This window comes from Suricata suricatta, chromosome 8 (assembly GCF_006229205.1).
Source record: "Suricata suricatta isolate VVHF042 chromosome 8, meerkat_22Aug2017_6uvM2_HiC, whole genome shotgun sequence".
Lineage (NCBI taxonomy): Eukaryota > Metazoa > Chordata > Mammalia > Carnivora > Herpestidae > Suricata > Suricata suricatta.
Window position 1 is genome coordinate 79,817,626 of NC_043707.1, and position 16,779 is coordinate 79,834,404.

Here is a 16,779-nt window from a genome sequence, read left to right on the forward strand (position 1 = left end):
TAGAGACAGTGAAAACAGATAGCTCTTTGGAGGAGATGTGCAGAGAGAAGCAGAGAAGTCAGACAGTGGCTGGTAAGGGATGGAGGGTCAGAGCAACAGAAGAGACAGCGGTGTATTTGTGGGCTAATGAGACCCAGACACAGCACCCTCCTCCTGCCGACCACTGTGGTGGCTTTCTCTGTTTTCTTCCATCCACTCTTGCATCCTGAGTCTTCTCCAAACATCCCTTTGGCATGGTCCTCTTAAATTATAAATTCAATAATGTCATAATTGTTTCCCATCACACTTAAGATGAAATACAGAGCCTCAACCAGGACCTATAAGATCCTGCTGGCCTAACATTCCCTCTGGTTTCCTACATCTTATTCCCTCAAACATGCAGCTCCAGCCATGCCCACCTGCTCTCCATCTCCCCACACCGAGTCCTCTCAGTCCAAGCTCTGCACTTGCTGTCTCTTCCACGTTGAACTCTTAGCCAGGCCAGTTCCCACAGGCCTCACTTCCACCATCTCACCCAGATCTCTCCCCAAACATTGCTTCCCCAGACCTTACCTGACACGTTATGGTCTCCTGATCACCAGCTGTAGCTGTGTTGGCATTTCCACAGCAGTAGTCACTACCTGACTTTGTGTAATTCCTTATTACTATTTGTCTTCCCCCAAACATGCAAGTTCCTTGAAGACAGAGATGTTGTCTTATTCACACGTTTACCCCCAGCTGTTACAGTAATGCCTGGCACATAGGAGACGCTTAGTAAGTATACTTTACATACATAATAATGAGAAAATTACAACCGACACTGTGAACTATTTTTAAAAGTTTATTTGTTTATTTATAACAATTTTTAATGTTTATCTTTTAGAGAAAGAGAGAGACAGAGCACAAGTGGCTGAGGGTGGTAGACTGGGTAGAGGAGAGAGAGGGGGAGACACAGAATCTGAAGCAGGCTCCAGGCTCTGAGCTGTCAGCACAGAGCCCCAGTGGGGGCCTCGAACTGACAAACCATGAAATCATGACCTGTGTTGATGTTGGATGCTTAACTGACTGAGCCACACAGGTGCCCTTATTTATTTATTTTGAGAGAAATGGAGAGCGCGAGCAGGGTAGGGGCAGAGAGAAAAGGAGAGAATCCCAAGCAGGCTCCCCTGACATGGAGCTCAAAGTCATGAACTGTAAGATCATGACCTGAGCTGAAACCAAGAGTTGTACACTTAACTGACTGAGCCACCACGCAGCCAGACATATTGGTAATTAAGGGTCAATTAAAGGCCATTGCCCACGACAGATGAGCAGAGAGGGGGGTCCAGGGTGTACCTTTCTTTTCAGCATATGCATGCATGCCCTGAAGATGAGCAAAAGTCTTGGTTCAACCTATTTGCACTATTTAGGATTTTAATGTAATGGAAAAAGTTTGGTAGAAAACAAAAATCAGAGACGTCCTCTGTTGTAGTGGAGAGGACACTGAATACTCAACAGAAGGCCTGGATTCAAGTCTGCACTCTGCTCGGTGCCGTGCTGGGCACTTTCTGCAAGTCACTCTCTCTCTGTGCCTTTGGTCTCTAATTTTAAATTTGTGAGAAATAATACCTCATGTAGTTCTCTCACCTCATTGCTTGAGGGCCAACTGAGATATCTGGGATCGTGCTAAACAAATGCGCATAAATATTTCCTCTGGATGAAAAGAAAGTGTTTGAAGTGAATCTAGGCGGGGTGGGAGAGAGAACGCAGGGTTCTGCTGCAGCGTTTGCACCATCTGGCTCTTTAGAATGTGTCCCTCAGGAAGAAAAATGAGGCTGCTGTGGAGGCTGTGGTAAAGAATCATTCCAAAAGTGATATTTTCCAACTCGAATAAGTCTGTGATCAAACAATCAGTTTCTAGGGTAAAGGCCACTACTTCTCACCAACTGACCTGGAAGCGTGTGCCATATATTTAATGTCAGGAGTGTGCAAGCATAAGCAGTTTCTGCCTGGAGAGAATGGAAAATAAAATCTCCCGGTGGAAGAGACGAGACACCCCCATCTAGCTGGGAATTGGGAGAGAAACGTGCTTCCAAAGACCTCCTGAGGCGCTGCCTGGCAAATGCCAGCCAGTTCCTGGAGTGACCAGAGGTAGTATTTGAAATGCAGTATTTGTGTACGGCATAGTTGCAAGAAAGGAGGAGCTGCCTGAAGGGACATGCAAGCCCGGAATGGTGGGGGAAGACGCATAGCTCAGGGCCCTCCCCTACATTCCCTGTCCCTCCCGGCAGCATCTTCTTCCTGCTCTCCTTGCCTGCTCCAGTCCCCTCTTCCACCACTACCTCCCTCTGCTTACGCACGCTTCTGCCCTCGGTTGGTTACCTCAATTATGCATGAGCCTGTATCATTCTGGTACAGTGGCCTAGAAGATAGCCTCTTGGTTTCCCAGGTCCAGATATCTATGGAGAAACATTTTAAGTCTGGCTACATAAATCTTGGGCTCCTGGTCTCTATTTTGGACTGCCCTGAGAGAAATGCCCATCCTGGACTAAGTTGTATGTGGCTGGACTGAGGTCGGGTGGGGCAGAACTTCGCTCTGCTCACTGGCAGAGACTATGGGCCTGGGCAGATTCCCTGAGTGAGGACTAGTAGGCACAGACCATTTAAGTGATACTTTGTTTAAGGGTGGCCTGTGTGTGGGTTGCTCCTATAGTCTCTTCTAGAATTGATATTTATTCAAAAAGTATTAAAAAAAAAGTAGAAGGCTGTTACTTGAAGAGACAGGTTCAATAGGTTACCAAATCTCTCACTGAAAATTTTTATTCTTCTCTATCAATCTAAAATATTTTATGTCAGCCTTATTCATTTTCAAGGCTAACAAACATTTCTAATGTGCAAAAAAGCAGACAAGACACTAGTCCCATTAAATTGCAAGACCTGTTTGACTCTAGACACTTTTATCATAGAAGGTCTTGGGCTGCCCACACCATGTGGCACTGGCACTGCTGGGGGTCCCTTCCTCTGATACCCGCCCACCCAGCTCTGAGTCAGCTCTCCAGAAGGCTCTTCCTGGTTCCTAGCAGTGAGAAATGGACATCGCACTATGACCTCAGACTCCCAGGAACATCCTTTTGGCTGTACAGACAACCAGTGCTTGGCAAACATTCAATTCAACCGAGGAAATCCTGTAACTCTTCCACCTGCCAGACTGAAAATAGAGGCTTCATTGGACAGATGGAGACCAGGACTCCTTGTACTGACCATCAATGGCCCTGACACCATGCTTCTATAAAAATAAATTTTTGTGCCATTGTCATAGAGATGGGAACTGGGATTGCTCTCCTCTTGGCACTCAGCTACCAGCACTGCCTGAGTGTGCAACTGTTCCAGGACTTGAGCAATTATGTGGCCTCTTAAGAGACCGTCTCAGAACAAGAGTGGAGCTTGGAACTCTGTATGCCAGAATCGGAAGTTCAGTAAGGCTCTCACCCCCACACACCAGTCAGAGCCAGAGAATTATCTTTTGGGATTGTCTTGAAGTGGGGGCTTCTACGACTTGCTTAGTAACCAGCCACTTGCGATTTAAAAAAAAAAAAAAAAAGCATGAGGATCTCTGGTTCTGCTCAGTTAGTGGTGCTGATTGTGAAAGGTTGCTATGACTCCCATTCAATCCTAGATTTCTGGACTGGTTCAGGGAGGCATCCACGCAGATAGATTTCTAACTGGCAGACGGCCTCTTTATAAAGGTTGAGGGAGCTACCAATGATAGATGGAATTTCATACCTCACCCTGGCAGTCTGACTATCCCTAACCGGTGTCCTATGAAGCCTGAAAGTAGAGTCTTTAAATAATGTTCTTTCTGACCATAAAGTCCAGATGAGGATGAGGATGATGAGGATGCCCCGTAAGATACCAGGGAGCGTTAAGTGACTTGGCTAGGGTGACAGAGTAAATCGCCCCAGTTTTAGAAAGGTTTCCATGATATTAAGGATAAACATTCCGGGGCTTAGAGTTTTACATGGGCATAGATGATTCACTCAATTTTTCCAACCCAGTTTCATTCCTCACTTTCAAAAGGGGGATACTGACTTGGACTCCAGACATTTAGGGGCTAAAAGGATTCCACCTCTTTCCATCTTGAACCACTCTCTATTTCTCTATAGTATGCATTGGGGGTGTTGGAAGACAGATTTAATAGCAGAAATTGCTCTTAGAGGGCCAACCTGTGCCTGTGTTTACTTTTCAGACAAGGGACACTGGTAAAAAATGCACACCTCTTTGCAGGAAGGATGGCTTTGGAGGTTCTGAGATTGGGCTGCCATGTACAGTTGGGCAGTTTGATACTGCAGAAGGCACCTGGCTTAAATAAAGTGTGGAAATATAAAATTACATGCCCAGGTCAGAGGGCTGGTAAGTAACAGAACTCCATGGATAGTGCCTGAAAAACAATAGGCTGTCAGTATGTGGTTATTGAATGTATGAAAGGCAGAGTCCAAATCAAACTTTCCATTCCAAAGGCAATGTAGTTTCCATTTGGACAGCCTGTTTCCATCCTAAATGTCTTTTGTTAATTAACACTGAAAATAAAAGGCATTCTTAATTTTACACGTTATCACTGAAACAGTAACATCATGTTTCAATAGTAAATAATCACATCAGAGCAATGGTATTATGAAGATGCTAGGAACTTAGTCATTCTGACCATCCTCCTTGTCGACCTGGAATTTCCTCTGTGTCTGGCAGTGGACTAGCAAATGAGTCTAAAATTAGTTTCAATGAATATTGGAAGAAAACAATCCCACTTGAGGTGATTGTGTTGCCATGAATATAATAGGCTGACTGAGCTGTCATTCACCCCTGCTGAGAAGAGCAGCATATCAGATGGAAATATACAGTGACTCAGCCCTGAGTGGGACCATTCCTGAGATCCATCAGGTAAGGTAATTCAGGACTGCTTCATGGTTTTTTTTTGTTTTGTTTTCTTTTTTGTTTTTTTTTAAATGTTTTTTTATTTATTTTTGAGAGACAGAGAGAGGCAGTGCAAGCAGTAGAGAGAAGGAGACACAGAATCCAAGGCAGGCTCCAGGCTCCGAGCCAGCTGTCAGCACAGAGCCCAACGCGGGGCTCGAACCCACAAACTGTGAGATCATGACCTGAGCCGAAGCCGGACACCCAACCGACCGAGCCACCCAGGTGCCCCTGCTTCATGTTTTAAAGGCCAGTTGAAAATGATCGCTGTGATATTGCCATAACGCAACCTCTCGCAGTTTAGAATGCAGCATAGTTAAATAACCTATCCAAGGATACTATCTTAAACCAGTAGAAGCATGAAAGAACTTGTTCACTAGTAAGGCGTGCCCATAGCATGCGTGGAGAAGATGCTTGATGAGCACTCCACTTCGTATTTAACGGAGGAGAAATCCCAAGGTCCCTCTTGGATTTAAAATCTGAGAAGTGGTGCCTGGGTGGCTCAGCCAGTTATGTGTCTGACTTCGGCTCAGGTCATGATCTCACACTTTGAGTTTGAGTCCCCCATTGGGCTCCGGACTGAGTCTGCTTTGGATCTTCTGTGGGATCCTTTGTCTCCCTTTCTCTCTGCCCCTCTCCTGGGTGCACGTGAGCACACTCTCACTCTCAAAAATAAATATTTTTTTAAATATGAGAAAATTTTCTCTCTTTCCCGCTCTACCCCACCTCTTCTTCCCTTTCTCCCTCCTGTTTTCTTTCTTGAGCTCCCAGGGTCAGTGATATTTGTAAACTCCACTGACTATGTTCGTGAAGGGCTCTGTAATGCAGTTCTTAGCACAAGAAATGGAGCCATCGAGCCCAGTTTAAACCCTATAAAATAACTTACCTCCCTGGATTGCTCCAGCAGTGATCTCTCTTCTCATCAATTGATCTCACTCAACAACACAGTGAATTTTAATTATTTTTCTTGTGAATGCAGGCAGATGCTTTGCTGCCTACTGGTCTTCTGGCCTGTGGATGTTGGGAACTGAGGTAGGGAAAATTGCCAGAAGGAATATAGAGGGTAAGGGCAGAAGGTGCCAGAAACATGGCTGGAATCGACGTTTTTGCATCCCTAGCCAGATCGGACTTATTAAACCATGTAGGTATGTGAAAGGTCATCGCACCTCCAAGGTGACCTGTTTATCCTTGAGGCTCACTCCCATTCCACTTCCGTCTCACTGCATCTTCTTTTCATTATGGCAGGACCGAGCCTTAGGAGGCGGCAGGGGAGGGGGGGCAGAAAGCAAGTGATGCCCATCCAGGACAGGCTGTGTCCATGAAAGGACTCATCACAGAGACCCAGGGGTCTAGCCTGGACTAGAAAGAGGAGATTTTCAAGTTCTTGGGCTTCAGCATCTCTTTTTTTCAAAATGGAGAAACTGATCCTTCAAAATTCTAAATGCTCTTCAAGATCTTTCTAGCTCTGCACAAACTTACTGAACCCAAAGTATGATTTTAATTATTATGTTCACCTAATGCCCATCACAAGAACACCATCTCTGATTTTTCCCTTGGATATATTTATTGACTTAAAGGTTTCCCTCCCCCTCAAGCGTTAGGAACTGAGAATGAAATATGGGTTGTCACATATCACATTTGAATATGTCTCTGTCATACAAAAGCACTCTGTTCTCTCAGAGGAATAGGATGCAAAATAATTCCTTAATTAGTTTAGGGGTTGTGAGCAGGGTGAACAGAGATCGAGGATGAGAAGTATTATAAAACTTTTTTTAGTTTAAGCTGAAAAAAATATTTCTGGGAAGAGATTTATTTCATCAGACTGTCACTTAGTAGTTTAGTAAGATTTATAAAATGTTGACTCAAAAATGATGATTCAATAGCCACGTTTGGGTGGTCTCCGGTAAGTGAACTCGGGGACTGGGTGAAAACTGGATTCCCTCTGGGACCAGGCAAAAATAGCCACAGTAACCCCACAGTGTGTGGGCAACCCATTTCCAACCATGTTTCACGTTAACTGGTCATGTGGAAAAAGTGTCATCTTGCTTAAAGCCAGTTGCATAGTTTCAACAACAAATCCTGCATCCCAGAGATCACCTGTGGGGCTTAGTTCAGTGACTAGAATACTAATTTAGAAAACCTTACAAATCTGGAGAAAATTACCTGCAGCTGCCTGAAAAGCACCATGAATTTCAAGAAATTTCATTTTTATTTTTAGAGTTTGGTGACTAACACCCTACTTCACCTTAAGATACTGATATTACAGGAGCCATGGTGTGGTCCAGCATTGGCATATATAAAGATAAAGCTGCTCTGTCGGAGATAGATTTATGTGAGGGCTATTATGTTATTATTATGATGATTATCTGATTATGTTATTCTGATATTAAGATCAAAAAGTATGTATATGTAGGCGGGCAAGTAAATCAAGCTTTGTATTTTGATCTGAGAGAAACTGAAAGACATCTTCTAAGGCAAAGAACTTTCTAAATTCCTTTTATTTGAATGAATTGTCCTCCTCCTACACTTGTGTAGGCTATTTTGGGTGCTGATTATAAGTTTAGGAAAACTTTTTAGTGGCCTGATTTCTACTTGATAAGACTGACTTCGGCAATCATCTTTTTTTTCTCCTTTGATTTTTGCTTGTAAGACACGTGCAGCCCTTCAGCTTAGGTTTTACAAACTTGTGAAATAAAGCTTCGTTTGAAACACAAGAAGGCGTGGCACCTCCAGCTGCAAGCAAGGGTTGGCTCTCTGGCCCTTGCTCAGCGTGGTGGGAGCTCACATTTAGAGCCAGTGTCGGGAGAGCTCTTGGGAAGCATGGAGACCGTTAAGTAAGGTATTAAAGCTGGAAATGTCTTAGTTGAGGCTACACTTGGAACCTACAATCACAGCTTGGAGTTTTAGGCAGTTAATATCTCTTGCTGTTTATTCCTCCTCTTCTTCTTCCTCCTGTGAATGACCAACAAAAGCTCAGGAAATACATCTATTACCTGCATGGAATTCTGTTCATTGCCCCATGTCCTTTGAAGACACCTCTTCTCTTCCATGCTAGCTTTTCCTGGGCCCTCAATATCAGACTAAGGAAATCAGAAAGAAGATTTGAGTGTTTAGGGTCATTTCCAAGGAGAGAAGATGTGAATATCCATCAGGGCAAAAGAGGCCAAAACAGAAAGAATGTAGACATCCAGTAAGCCAGTGGGTGGCAGGGAGGGGATGACAATAAAAACCAAAGTTAAACAGAGACTGGCTTGAGGCACAAGGAAGTGGAACATTAGTCGTGAAAATGGAAAGAAATCTAACAGAATTCTTATATGAGAGATGGTCTCCAGATGTACAGCCCGTGTGTTTGGTGAAAAATTCATTGTATCATCATTACTCCCCAGAACTGGTTTCAGAAACCTTTAGAGAATCAAACCCTGCCCTTACATAATTGTCTTTTTCTTAATCTTTTGTTGTTTTTGTGGTGGTAAAATATAAATAGTGTAAAATTTGACATTTTACTCATTCTTAAGGTATAATTAAATTCAATGGCATTAATTACAATCATAATGTTTTATAACCATCACCACCTTCTATTTCCAAAACATTTTATCACCCTGGACAGAATCTCTGTAACCATTAAGGCAATAAATCACCATCCTTCCTCCTTCTCCAGTCAGCCCTTGGTAACCTCTAATCTAGTTTCTGTCTGTATGAATTTGTGCATTCTACATATTTTATATAAGCAAAATCATACATCTGTCTTTTTATGTCTGGCTTATGTCACATACCATAATGTTTTCAAGGTCATCTGTAGAGTAACATGTATCAGGATTTCTTTCTTTTTATGACTGAATAATATTCCACTGAATGTATAGACATATTTTGTTCATCCATTTATCTTTAATGAACACTTGGGATGTTTCCATCTCTTGGCTCTTGTGAATAGTGCCACTATTACCTAGACTTTTAAAACTCACAATAGCCGTTTGTTGAAGAATTGTTCTTCCCTGCAAAATTAATTCTTCAAGGGACAGTTTTCAGTTATCTTTGCTGGGAAAAAGAATTTCCAGATCCATCCTGGCTGCTTAGTATGGTGGGAACCACATTCTTGCTCTGAGTATCAACTCAACAGAATCACTTCTGAACTTGCTCTTGTTCCACAAGGTGAACTGAGGGTTATCAGAGAACACTACTGCCTTAGGGTCCTGAATGAACGTAGATGGAAATTAATGCTCAGCATCAAGTCCAAAAATAGAAGAGTGGTGAGATTTAAGAGAAAGAGTGACTGAATTAACAGCTGAGAGAGTTAACAGGAGGAATTATGTGATTTTAGAGTTAAGGAGAATGAGTCAGTCAGGGATTCACACAGGAGACAGACACACTCTAATACTTAAAAGCAAGAAAGGATTGAAAATGGGGAATTTGTTGCTTCCAAACTTGGAAGGATTGGTGGAGTGGGTATGAAGAGGGCACTAGAAGGTTCTCAAAACCATTCCTCACCGACCCCTTAGAGAGTTACCTTCTGAAACCATCACAGGACCTAAGAATTCAGGAACATGCCTTTGTACCAGTGATAAAGGGTTCTGGAACCAGAAATAATTGCAATTGGTGCTGCTTCTGCCTCAACTACCTCGATGGCAATTGCCTTGGAAAATGGGCTCTGGATAATACCTGCAGAAATGCCTCACATTCTACAGCTTTGCTTAGCAGCAGAAGCGAAAAGGGTATCTGTCTCACTTTCACCTAAGTTCAGTCTGTATCATGGAAGACTTTGCTTCCTAACATTGTAGAACAAACCTGGATAACATTGCAATTCCCCCTGCCCAGAATTAGTCTTATGGACATTAAAAGCAATTTAGGCTGAATCAAAAGTCATGCATTCCCTGATGTGATTTTCTTTCTTTTTTAGGAAGGATCAAAATAGAGATAGATAGTCTAGGGCTATTCACTGAAATCTTAAGTTTGTTAGGTAAAGAAATTGAAAATTAGAAAGAGATCTCATCATTTTGTATATAATTTTTTTCAATTACAAACTTACAGATGGTGATGAAAAATAGCACTTCCATAGAGTGAATTTGGATGAGTGCCTGGGTCTGTGCCAACATAGAAGTACTTTAGAGAGAAGTTTCTCTTGGGGGAAAGGTTGGAGGTACCACTATGGGAGTCTCAGCAAGCTCTGGAATGAGCCTCCTAGTTCCCAGGGATGAGTTTCTAAGTTAGAACTCACAACACAGCTCTGCCACTTTATAACGGGATGAAATTGGTCACATTTTCTTCAAGTGCCAAATGGGCTTGAATGCACCCATTCTACCTAGTTTTCTTAAAGGATGATGAAAAGAGCAGGTGCAGTAACAGCTTTGAGAGTATTTTGTAAAAACAATTGAGAGCTATCCATATATAAGGTATTGTTTTTATCTTTCTCTTGAGATTAATAAAGTGCCTTATATTGCAGAATGCTCTGTTTAGGGAGATTTTTTTTAATTGCCATTGTGTTAACTGATTAACTCAACACATATTCATCGTGTTATGTGTCAAGACACCGTGCTGGGGCTGGGAAGACAGAGGCAGCTCTTACCTTTAACAAACTCCTAGTCCAAAAAGCTCATAAACAGCATGCCCACTAGATACATGAACAGACCATTTCCATGCCAAGTGGAAAGAGCAATAATTGAGGAATACACGAGGTACTGTGGGACACGGCAACAGGTACCCCGGGTAGCCAGGAAGGCTTACTGGAGGAGGTGAGACAGAGAGAGAGGGACAGCATGAGCATAAAGTGCCCTTTGGCACTGGTGTCCAACTCTTGTTTATTTTTTCTTTCAGTAAGGAAGTCCGTCAAAGAGAAACAAAAATGTTTATGGATCACATTATAAATGGTTTTGGGGTGCTTGAGTGGCTCAGTCAGTTAAGTGTCTGACCCTTGATTTCGGCTCAGGTCATGACCTCATAGTTACTGGGATCAAGCCCCATGTTGGGCTTGGGGCTGGTGGTGCAGAGGATCCTTGGGACTCCCTCTTTCTCTCACTCTCTGCCCCTCCCCCCTTGCATGCATGCTTTCTCTCTCAAAATAAGTAAGTAAACATTAATAAAAAGGTTGCTATATTTTAAAAAATGATTTTAAAGTAAGAAATGTAGTTATAATTGACCCTTGAATGACACAAGTTTGAACTACGTGGGTCCATTTATATGTGGATTTTTAAAAATAAATACAGTACATTATTGTAAATGTACTTTCTCTTCCTAATAATTTTATAACAATTTCTGTTCTCTAGCTTATAAGAATACAGTGTATAATATGTGCAACATGCAAAATACGTGTTAATTGAGTGTTTATCTTCTCAGTAAGGCTTCTTGTTGCCTATTAAGTTTTGGGGGAGTCAAAAGTTATACATGGATTTTTAGCTGCATAGAGGGTCAGTGCCCCAACCCTCATGTTGTTCAAGGGTCAACTGTACTTTGTGTCAAAGCAGGTTTTGGTGTTTCTTCCTGTCACTGAAAGATTTTTGGTTTTGGATAAAATTTTAGAAACAACATTTACCATACTTCACAGTATCCAATTATAAATAGCATCTCTGCAGAAATTTCATAGAGGTTGAGATCTGGTAGTGAGGTTGTGAGACTGAGCAATGAGAAGAGGGTGATGACTTGGCATCCAAATCCAGTCCCAACAAGGACGCAGAGGCAGCCCTGGTAGAGAATTCCCAGGTATAAGGAAGTCAGGAAGAGGGGAGCCGACATAGGGTAAGGGTGGTTCAGAGTGGGTTGTAGAGTTTCTGAATCCCACAAGAAATGGAGGGGGATATACACAAAATCCCATGTGAGTCATGAACTTGTCTTCTCTATTTTATTTGTAAAATAGCAGTCTTGCTGCAACACTTCCGGGAACTGTGTATGTGGGGGAGGGCGGATACTTTTCTGGGCTGCCTTCCTTGGGGCCTCTGCTAGCGTATCACTGGTGGGTGAGCTTGGGAGAAGGGATGAGGCAGGTACGATTCAATACTTTATCTCTCTCTCGCTCTCTCTTTGGGAGCTGGCTGCCCTCAGAAAGTATATAGTCTGCTCTATTCCTGGATGTTCATTGTTTTGCAAAGGCCCAATGGAGAGATTAGAACCATTAGCATTCAGCATGGCCTATTCTTCTTTGGACTTTAATCTCTGAACTGCAGTTTCTCCCTGGGAATTCCACAAGGGAAGATGGCTCAAGTTCAAATATGCTGCAATCTTTTTGTTACTGGAGAGTCTTTAGGTTATCATGTACTCTCATTGCAGAACCACCAAAGAACTAAATCACACATTAGGACTGGACATGGTTTAGGTGGGGGAACCAGATGGCAGAATGAATTTTCAGCTTGAAAATTCAGCTAGATGAGCTTGTCCTGTCCTGTCCTGTCCTGGGTGACCTGAGTTTTCTGGGGGCAAGATCTAAACTGCCTGCTAGTGCTTAGTAAAGGACAACTTTTCCTTCAGGAAAATAACCACACCCTTGATCATACCTTCAGGTTAGGGAATATCTGGGGAGAAGTTCATTTTTCCAGCTTCATGTTTCTGTATGAAGAACTTCAGTTAATTGATGCATTTGGGGACACTGAGTTCAATGTTCAGTGTCTTCCTCTCCCTCGGGTCTTTGGAGAGAATAGTTGACAGAAAGTGTAAGTTATGTTCTGCTTTGCTCTTCACCTCCAGGGGAAGCCTGTGGTTGTTCAGCACTTGCAGCGATTGTGAGTGGGTAAGTCCGTTTAAATCAGGACAAAGTGTTACCAGGACCACTACCAGTAGATCTGAATCACCAGTCTCCAAAACCAGCTTCCGTCATAATCTCTCTGACTTTTGTGTTTCTCTTTATTGATTCTAAACTTAGGTCTTTGTGGTTTTTTTTGTTTTTGTTCTGAACTTGGGTGGGGGAAGGGAGAGGAATGCTAAGGAATAACCCTCTCAAACCTTTAGAGGTGCCTGTTGAGAGGCTGTTCCCTGTTCCTTGAGCCCGTGCTGTCTCATGGGGTGTACCATTGAGGGTGCAAATGTCACATCCTGAATGGCTGATTCTGCCAATGGTGCATCTCCCTAGTTCAGGCTGTGAGGTCATTGATTTGGGAAAGGCTTTTGCAGTGCATTTGCTTTTCAAATGAATTATTAGTGAAACTTAATTTTTTAAGTGCTATCCAGAGAAATTACAGGATTTCAAATAACTCAGTTTCACCAGTGTCTCATGTAAAGAAACACAATCCAGCAACCAAAAAAACCTTGTATTTTTCAGTCTCTGTGATAGTCACATTACATAAATTACCTCATTTAATTCTCACCTTAAGTATTTTTGCTCACATTTTTATAGACGAGGAAATGAGCTCACGTGTGCACACTCACACCCACAGGCGAACACACACACACACACACACACACACACACACACACACAGAACGGCTACATGGCACCAGGTACTCTGCGAGGTGATAGGGCTAGAAGGTGAGTGAACAGTAGTTCTTGCCTTCTTGGAGTTAACAGCCAAGTATGTGGAGGCGAAGGGAGGAATATAAATATATACATATTCACACATTGTAACTAACATACAACCTAACCAAGGACTGGGGGGCAAGGAAGGTTTCTCTGAAAAAGCGGCATTTCAGCTTAAACCCAGTAAGTCTGATAGCAAACATTTAAAACCCCAGTTAGTTGTGAACTGTTGTTTTCATGATTTTTAGGCTCCAAAAGACTTGGATTCAAATCCTAGGGTTTTTCTTGTTGTTGTTTTACTATCTGTGTCAAACAGATTTAAGTTTCGGTTTCACTTTTGTAGAGTAGTGATGGTGATGATGATGATGGTGACACAGTGACAGACATCGCATTAGGTAAAGATTAAAAGCAATTACACAGGGGTGCATGGCAGGCCTAGTAGGTTTAGCGTGTGACTCTTGATTTTGGCTCAGGTCATGATCTGACCATTTGTGAGTTCAAGCCCCTCATTGGGCTCTGTGCTGCCAGTGCAGAGCTTGCTTGGGATTCTCTCTCTCTCTCTCTCTCTCTCTCTCTCTCTCTCTCTCTCAAAATAAATAAATAATACATTTTTGGGATACCTGGGTGGCTCAGTCAGTTGAGCATCTGGCTCTTGATTTTGGTTCAGGTCATGACCTCACAGTTCATGAGATCAAGTTCCCCAGTTGGGCTCTGCACTGATAGCATGGAGCCTGCCTGGGATTCTGTCTCCCTCCCTCTCTGTCCCTCCATCCTTTTTATCTCTCTCTCTCTTTTTCAAAAACCAGTAAATAAACTTAAAAAAAAGCAGTTACATACGTAAGCACTTAGCTCAGAGTCTGCATCTGGCTTTTTGTTTCTGTTCCTCTTGCTCCACTTTTTCCTTCATCTTAGTTGGGTAGTCTTAATTCTGGTTCCCAAGAGGCTGACTGTTGGTCTTAAAATCCCCTTCCTTTTGGAATATCCCTTTTGCATGGGACATTCATACAAATAAGGTTGCTAGAGGTATGCTTTCATACTCAAACTCCCTAACGTGGATACGTAGATTAGGTGCCCAGCTTGCAAACAAAAGATCCATTCCTTATGAGAAAAAGCCCCTCCCCATGAGCCAAAGAGTAAAAGCAAGCAAACAAACAAACAAACAAACAAACAGAATAGCCTATCTCTGACAACATCCTTACCAGGTGACCAGTTTTTCTCAGTCCAGATTCCTTGAGGTTCTACTTTTCTAAGGTAAGTTAGAGACCTCTGCTCATTGCCATTGGTAACGGTGCAGGCAGTGGTGACTTTCCGCCCAGGACACAATTACAGCCGACTGCACAGGATGTTTTGTGTGAGAGAATGCTCCGTTACAAAACATATAGAGGGAAGCAAAACACTGCTTATTTAATTTGCATTGTTTTCTCATGAATCTAAAGAAACTCCCTTCTGCAAGGAGCGTGGAGGCAAAATGATTAAGACAAAACAACCAGAATAGAATAAAATAAACCTAGTTGCCTAAAAGAAAAGAGTGGGGGGAACTCATGGAAGCAGAAGCAGTCATAAAACACAATGTTATTTAAATAATACTATATCTCTCCTGCCTTATCATTCTGATTACATTCAACTAATCTACAAAATTGAAAGGTAATGAGCAGTATTTCCTTAAAGCACATTAAATAATAGTGTCAAAATGCAAATTTATTCATTAAGTATAGATGAGTGTGTTAAATATTCATGAATTGTTGCTCACAGTATATAATTAATCCCATGGTCTTTGTGTCCAAAGCATTGAGAAGATAAAGGGTTGCACCACCACAGTTATAAAATTATACCATTCTCCCAGATACCCCTCAGGGTAAAGGTCAGGCACCTGGCAGATCCCAATCTGAAACTTTATTTTATCAATGCATCACACTGTATTTCAATAGGAGCATGGTCATCTGGTGGCACAGATTTATTTTTCCAATTCTTGCTGTCTGGTAATCTAGATGGGAAATAAATTTTTCAGGCTTGAAGATCTTTTTGGGCTTGAGTACACCAGATCTGATATTCTCTTTGTGTTTGACCGCAGGCAAATGGAAGCATTTAATAAAAGTCCCCTTCTTAAACAGAAAATGTCATGTTTCTACCTCCTTTTCTTCTGTTTTCTCTTTTTTCTTTCTTTTTTCTTTTCTTTCTTTCTTTTTTCTCTCTTTCTTTCTCTGTTTCTTTCTACCTTCCTTCCTTCCTTTTTTCTTTTTCTTCCTTTCTTTCCTTCTTTTTCTTTTCTTTTCTTTTCTTTCTTTCTTTTCTTCTTCTTCTTCTTCTTCTTCTTCTTCTTCTTCTTCTTCTTCTTCTTCTTCTTCTTCTTTTCCTCCTCCTCCTTCTTCCTTCCTTCCTTCCTTGTTCTCTCTTTCTCTTTCTCTTTGTTAGTGCTTTCATTTGGCATGGAGCACCTTAATTTTATAATCTTTTGAAAATACAGCCCTTTTTCTCTATGTGGCCCATCTCATCTAGAGCCATATGGAGTTTAAAAATCATTCCTCTCCCAAGAGAGCTAAAGTATCTTTGTAGGTTCTGGAAAGTTAAAATCATTCATTCATAGTGTTTCTTATTTACTTCCTAGGTTATTTGTATTACTGTTTATTTTTAATTCATGAGTATTGTTGATCTCTGGAGAAACTCATAAGCACAAAGCAGCAAATGAAAAAAATCAGATTCATATAAAAAGTCTAAGAAGCTATACATTTCATTCCTCTTTTCATATCTAAATTTATTAATCAATCAACTTTGTAGTGTTTGGATATTTTAAAGCTAGAAACCAGGTTCTTCCAATCCTGTGATTGATCAGTTATGAACTAGATATGCATGATGTCTTTTATATAAAACTAAATAAACATATCTTTATGTCTGTTTATGGATTGGAATCTTGTTCTCAACTCTTTTAAAAACATTTTTTCTAATGTTTTATTTATTTTTGAGACAGAGAGACGTGCTAAGTAAAATAAGCCAGCCACAAAAGAATAAAAATTGTATGGTTCCTCTTATTTGGTTCTTAGAGTAATCAAATTCATAGAAAGAAGAAGTAAAATGCTGGTTGCTAGGAGCACAGAGCCCGACGTGGGGCTCGAACCCATGAACTGCGAGAGAGAGAGAGACACAGCATGAGCAGGAGAAGGTCAGAGAGAGAGGGAGACACAGAATCTGAAGCAGGGTCCAGGCTCTGGGCTAGCTGTCAGCACAGAGCCCAACATGGGGCTCGAACCCACAAACTGCAAGATCATGACATGAGCTGAAGCCAGACGCTCAACCAACTGAGCCACCCAGGCATCCCTCTCAACTCTTTACCCTCCATACATTATAATTTACATTACCTTCTACCATGTGATTTTTGCAATATATTCCCCAAGAGTAACCAAAGTATATTTCTCTGCTCCATTG